At 42.1% G+C, this 6106-nt stretch overlaps 1 pseudogene; it reads left to right on the forward strand.

Annotated features, from left to right (window-relative positions):
• The first annotated feature begins 469 nt into the window (after window positions 1-469).
• On the forward strand, window positions 470-5266 carry LOC125401677 (importin subunit alpha-4 pseudogene; annotated as a pseudogene).
• The last annotated feature ends 840 nt before the right edge of the window (window positions 5267-6106 follow it).

Genomic DNA, 6106 nt, shown 5'->3' on the forward strand with positions numbered 1-6106 from the left:
ATCTGGAAGACCTGATTGGCTAGTGAGGCCTGAGTGACAAGAACACCTCCCTTGGGGCTATAGTGTGCTTAAAGACACAGCACAGTGGTTTCAGGCCATTCCAGTCAAAGATCTTTTCTAGATCGGCCAAGATATGCATTTCAATTGCACTTGCCGCTGGCGCCAATAGCAGACACTGTCATCTTCTTGCACTCCATAGGAACTTTCCGTTTTTCCTCTAGGACACACTGTGGCTAGCTAACTTCTACAGTGCACTGTGCTAGGTGGGTGCAGGGATTTCCTGTCCCACACGAGGAAGGATGCCCAGAATATTAACAGTTAAAGAGAGTTTTAAGGTCCCCAAACGAGATATTTGTTCTGTGGCTTGTTTCATGCTTAGGTTGGATAAATTGAAGATACTTTTTATATGGTTTTCACAGGGATTTCACACAACAGAAAAGAAAAAAGCAGGAACCAGATCTTAAACAAAATGACAGGTTTTTCCACCATCAGAAAGCTGGATGATGGCTCCATTGTTTTGGGAGTTTTATTCCTGTAATTCAAAGCAAGCTCCAGGCAAACGAATAATAAGCAAAGGAGTACTGTTCATGGAAATGTGACTATGTAGAGAATAATGGGGCTAGAAAGAATGTCTTCATGAGCACTATTGTCAGCCAGCATTTCTCCCTCCATACTCAGGTGAATAAAATATACAACTACAGTATTCAAGATTCTCTACATGGCCAGGCAGTGGTGGTGCACGCCTTAAATCCCAGCACTCGGGAGGCAGAGGCAGGTGGATCTTTATGAGTTCGAGGCCAGGTTGGTCTGGTCTACAAGAGCTAGTTCCAGGACAGGTTCGAAAGCTACAGAGAAACCCTGTCTTGATTAACCAAAACAAACAAACAAACAAACAAACAAAGAATTAGCTACATGAATAGGACAGGTAGAATGATTCTCACAATGTACATATTAACTGGGCTTATTAGAATGTCTCACAAGCTGTGTTTCTTGTTGTCATGGTTCAGGTCATCTAAAAATAGTTGCCTACCAATCAGACTTGAAGAATGCAGGCAATTGGTTCTCTGTCTTTTGTGAAGACACAATATCAAGTGAAGAATCCAGTAGTTGTTCAGCCCACGATGTGCAATGTCTCAGCTGGTTTTAAGTATACGCCAAAATTACAATGAAGTAGGCTCTAATGCTAGTAAGGAAATGAGTTTGGTAGCCAGAGCTAGAGCAAGGAGGCAAAAGAAACTTTTCTTCTTCAAAATACTTTATATGTGACTGCTGCTGCCAGAACGGGAGATACTGGCTAATGTTGTGCCATAGTCTTTGTTTGAATCAGATTTTTTTTTTTTTTGAGATTTCAAGACAGATTTTTTTCTGCGTAGTTTTGAATCTTACTCTGTAGGCCAGACTGGTCTCAAACTCAGAAAATCCCACTGCCTCTGCCTCTTAAATGATTGTGTTAAAAGTGTGCACTGACACCAAGCAGTTAAAGGTGGGTCCTTTCGTCTAAAATTATACAGATTAATGGAGGAGTTTCCCACTTCAAAACCTTTAAGTAAAATCTCTCTCAGATATAATCATTTCTTTATATATTTGTTAATCCCAGAGGTAATCAGTTTGACTAGCCATCTCAACAGCCGACAGAGAAGAAATGAGAAGAAAAATCTTGCCTGCAGGAGACACAAAATGCATGGGAGTTATTTTCAAAACAGTATTTTTCCTCAACAAATGAAGCATGGGGATTTTACTTAGGAAGTCTGAACACAAAAGATAGAGAACACAAAACCAGAAAACTTCAAGGAAAAGTCACCTAACAGCCCTCTATACAGTGCTGCTGGATGAACAGTTATGATGATCTCTATTACTCTCAGAGAAAAGCTGCTTTTGCTCTGAGCAGGGTGACTAGGCAGAAGGCCACAGCTGCTTCCATGCAAGACAAGAAGGAGTCCATTTTAACTAGCCATGGCTTGCTGTCTGTCTCAAGGTTGTGGCATCACTGTAGAGAATTTCATTCTTTCTTCTTTTCTAACAATTGCCCTATAGCTAACCACCAAGTGAGGCAGAGGGAGCACAGGAACAAATAGGATGTTTTAGCTGGTTGGCCAGAAACTATCCTCAAGATGAACCTCTGGAGCAGAGGTAGACCCATGGGCCCTACATGGTTTATGAAATTTATTTTATATATCACTGTAGCACAAATTCTGATTGTTCTAAATTATAAAAAGACAGAGTCAGATATTGAGGTAAATGCTAAAAGATTAGAGAAATAAAGGAGTCAAACACTACAAAGATCTTTTATGTCTACTGAATCCTCAGATCAAAGTGAGCAAGATCCTGTGTCCATGAATACTCGGACTGAATGCCATGTGCTCCTGTCCCCTCAGACAATATATTCCTCTCTCTTCCAAGCCAATTTGAGGACTATAGGTGTTAATTCTTCTTTAAAGTTCTAATAGAATTCTTCTCCGAAACCATCCACCATGGGAATTTTTGGGGGTGAGGAGTCAGGCTTTTGAGGTCTGCTTCTATCTTCTTGCAGATTATAGGTCTATTTAAATTGTTCACATGGTCTTGATTTAATTTTGATATGTGGTACCCATCCAGAAAATTGTCCATTTACTTTACATCTTCCAATTTTGTGGAGTATAGTTTGGTTTTTTTTTTTTTTGTTGTTTTTTTTTTTTGTAGTATGACCTAATGTTTCTCTGGATTTTCTCAGTGTCTGTTGTTATGTCTGCTTTTTGTTTATGCCTTTGTTAATTTGGATGTTCTCTCTCTGCCTTTTCATTAATTTGGATAACGGTGTATCTATCTTCTTGATTTTTTCAAAGAATTAGCTCTTTGTTACATTGATTTTATGTATTGTTTTCCTTCTTTCTATTTTATTGATTTCAGCCCTAAATTTGATTATTTTCTGTCATTTACTTCTCCTGGGTGAGTCTGCTTCTTTTGTTCTGGATCTTTCAGGTGTGCTGTTAACTCACTAGTGTGAGATTTCCCCATTTTCTTTGTGTAGGCACTTAGTGCAATGAACTTTCTTCACAGCACTGCTTTAATAGTGTCCCATATGTTTGGGTATGTTGTGTCTACATTTTCATTGAATTCTAGAAAGTATTTAATTTTTTTTCTTTATTTCTTCCTTGAGGCAGTTGTGATTCAAGTGGGCACTGTTCACTTTCCAAGAGTTCGTAGACTTTCTGCGATTAGTATTGTTGTCAAATTCTAACGTTAAAACGTGGTCATCTGGAGATCAGCGCCGGGCATGCTGGGAACTGTAGTTTCCGCCTGCCGCCCCACGTCAGGGTTGGTAGTAAAAACTGCTATGCCAGGCTCCATTTCTAACACCTGACTAGTGGCAGTGGGGAGGCCCTAAGGTGGGGTGCGGGCAGGGTCACCGCGACAGGCATCAGGCCAGCACCCCGGCCTCAACCGGCAAGCGCCGCTCCTCAGCGCCATCCCCCGCCCCCCGCCACCTCGCGCTCCTCCCCCTCAGTCCCCTCCCTCTCGTCTAGCCGCCGCCCCCGTAACCGCCGCCGGAGCTCTAGCAGCCACGGCCGAGAACCCGGCTTGGAGAACCACCACATCAAGAGTTTCAAGAGCAAAAGCAGCGATGTGGAGACAGTGCGAAGACACAGAAATGAAGGGACAGTTGAACTCCGGAAGAACAAAAGAGATGAACACTTACTGGAAAAGAGAAATGTGCTCCCCAGGAAGAAAGCTTGGAAGATTCAGGTGTCGATGCTGATTTTAAAGCACAAAACGTAACACTAGAAGCTATATTGCAGAATGCTACAAGTGATAACCCTGTAGTCCAGTTGCGTGCTGTCCAGGCAGCAAGGAAACTATTATCCAATGACAGAAATCCACCAATTGATGAGCTAATAAAATCTGGAATTTTACCAATTCTAGTCAAATGTCTAGAAAGGGTTGATAATCCTTCATCACAGTTTGAAGCGGCTTGGGCACTAACTAATATAGCATCAGGAACCTCTGCACAGACTCAAGCTGCTGTACAGTCTAATGCAGTACCCCCTTTTTCTGAGACTCCTCCGTTCCCCACATCAGAATGTCTGTGAACAAGCAGTGTGGGCTTTGGGAAACATTATAAGTGATGGTCCTCAATGTAGAGATTATGTCTTATCACTGGGAATTGTCAAACCTTTTCTGGCCTTCATCAGTCCCTCCATTCCCATCACCTTCCTTTGGAACATCACATGGGTCATTGTCAATCTCTGCAGGAATAAGGACCCCCCCCCACACACACACACACACTGCCAATGGAGACAGTTCAAGAGATTTTGCCAGCTTTATGTGTTCTCATATATCACACGGACATAAATATTATTGTAGACACTGTTTGGGATCTGTCACACTTGACAGATGGAGGAAATGAACAGATACAGATGGTTATTGATGCCCCCTCTGAGCCACCAGGAAGTGAAAGTTCAAACAGCAGCAGTCAGCGCAGTTGGGAACATAGTGACCGGCATTGAAGAGCAGACCCTCGTGGTTCTTAACTGCCACATCCTGCCATGTTTGGGTGGTTCCCAAACCTCTTATCACACCCGAAAAAGAAAATAAATAGGGAAGCAGTGTCGTTCCTTTCCGATATAACATCAGCAGCAAATTCAAGCTGTAATAGATTCTGGGTTAATCCCTATAGTCATTCACCAGCTTGCTAAGGGGGACTTCAGAACACAAAAGGAAGCTGCTTGGGCAATTATCAACTTAACAATGAGTGGCAGAAGAGATCAAGTGGAGTGCCTTGCACAACCGAATGTAATACCACCATTCTGTAACTCACTGTCAGTTAAAGACTCTCGGGTGGTTCAGGTGGTTCTGGATGGTCTTCAGGACATCCCGATAATGGCTGGTGATGAAGCAAGCACAAAAGTCGAAATAATAGAAGAATGTGGAGGTTTGGAGAACATTGAAGTTTTGCAGCCACATGAAAATGAATACATGTAAATTAGCATTTGAAATCATAGATCAGTATTTCTCTGGTGATGATATTGATGAGGAGCACAGCCTCATTCCTGAAGCAACACAAGGAGGTACTTACGACTTTGACCCAGCAGCCAACCTCCAAACAAAGGAATTTAATCTCTAAAGTCTATTAAGTGCACTGTCTTTCATTCAATACAAAACACCACCAGATGGCCACCAAGTGATAAGACAGCAAGCAGCAGAAGGCTCCCAGCACTCTTGCCTCTTCGTTTTGATGCTTCTAAAGCAAGCCATGTCTCAGTCACTTTGCAATTGTCAAAGGTCATTCTCACATGGACTGTAATTGCATAAGCACGATCTCCTGAACTGTTTTAGAATTCTCCTTAACAATCTCAACTATTGGGGCTGGAGAGATGGCTCAGAGGTTAAGAGCATTGCCTGCTCTTCCAAAGGTCCTGAGTTCAATTCCCAGCAACCACATGGTGGCTCACAACCACCTGTAACGAGGTCTGGTGCCCTCTTCTGGCCTGCAGGCATACACACAGACAGAATATTGTATACATAATAAATAAATAAATATTTTTTTAAAAAGACAATCTCAACTACCCTATTTTTCCATGTTCCCTGGTGCCACATGCTGAGAACTGCAGTCTCCAGTTAGAATACTCCATACTGGTGGCATATCAGCTGTACTCTGGTACTCCTGTGGAAAAAGGTGCACTTGGATCAAGACACTTCGGTATGATGTATATTCGTGTTGGAAGACTACAGAGGTGCAGTGTGATCTGAGCCTCCATCATTGCCCTCCTCAAACATATTTTCATATTCTTACATGGAAGAATTAAGGTACACGTCAAATGACTTTCATTGGAGGAACTGACACACAAAAAGTAATAACTTAAAAACAAGAAACTTGGCTATTGATTAAAAAGATAAGTTTTTTTTAAACTGTACTTCACCTACCATTAATTGATGTGTTTATTGTCTGACTCAGAAGCCAAAGTTGGAGCAAGAGCTTTACATATCCGTGGTAATGCTTTCACCATTATACCTAATTTTTTAGAACAGCCAACCCTATTTGACCACCCACGCAGCCTGTCTGTTACTGCTGTTCTGAATAAGCAAAGGCTGTGCACAGTCTCTACCTGAGCTGCAACCTGTTACAGAC

The sequence above is a fragment of the Myodes glareolus genome, chromosome 27, assembly GCF_982192425.1.
Source record: "Myodes glareolus chromosome 27, mMyoGla1.1, whole genome shotgun sequence".
In the NCBI taxonomy this organism is placed as follows: domain Eukaryota; kingdom Metazoa; phylum Chordata; class Mammalia; order Rodentia; family Cricetidae; genus Myodes; species Myodes glareolus.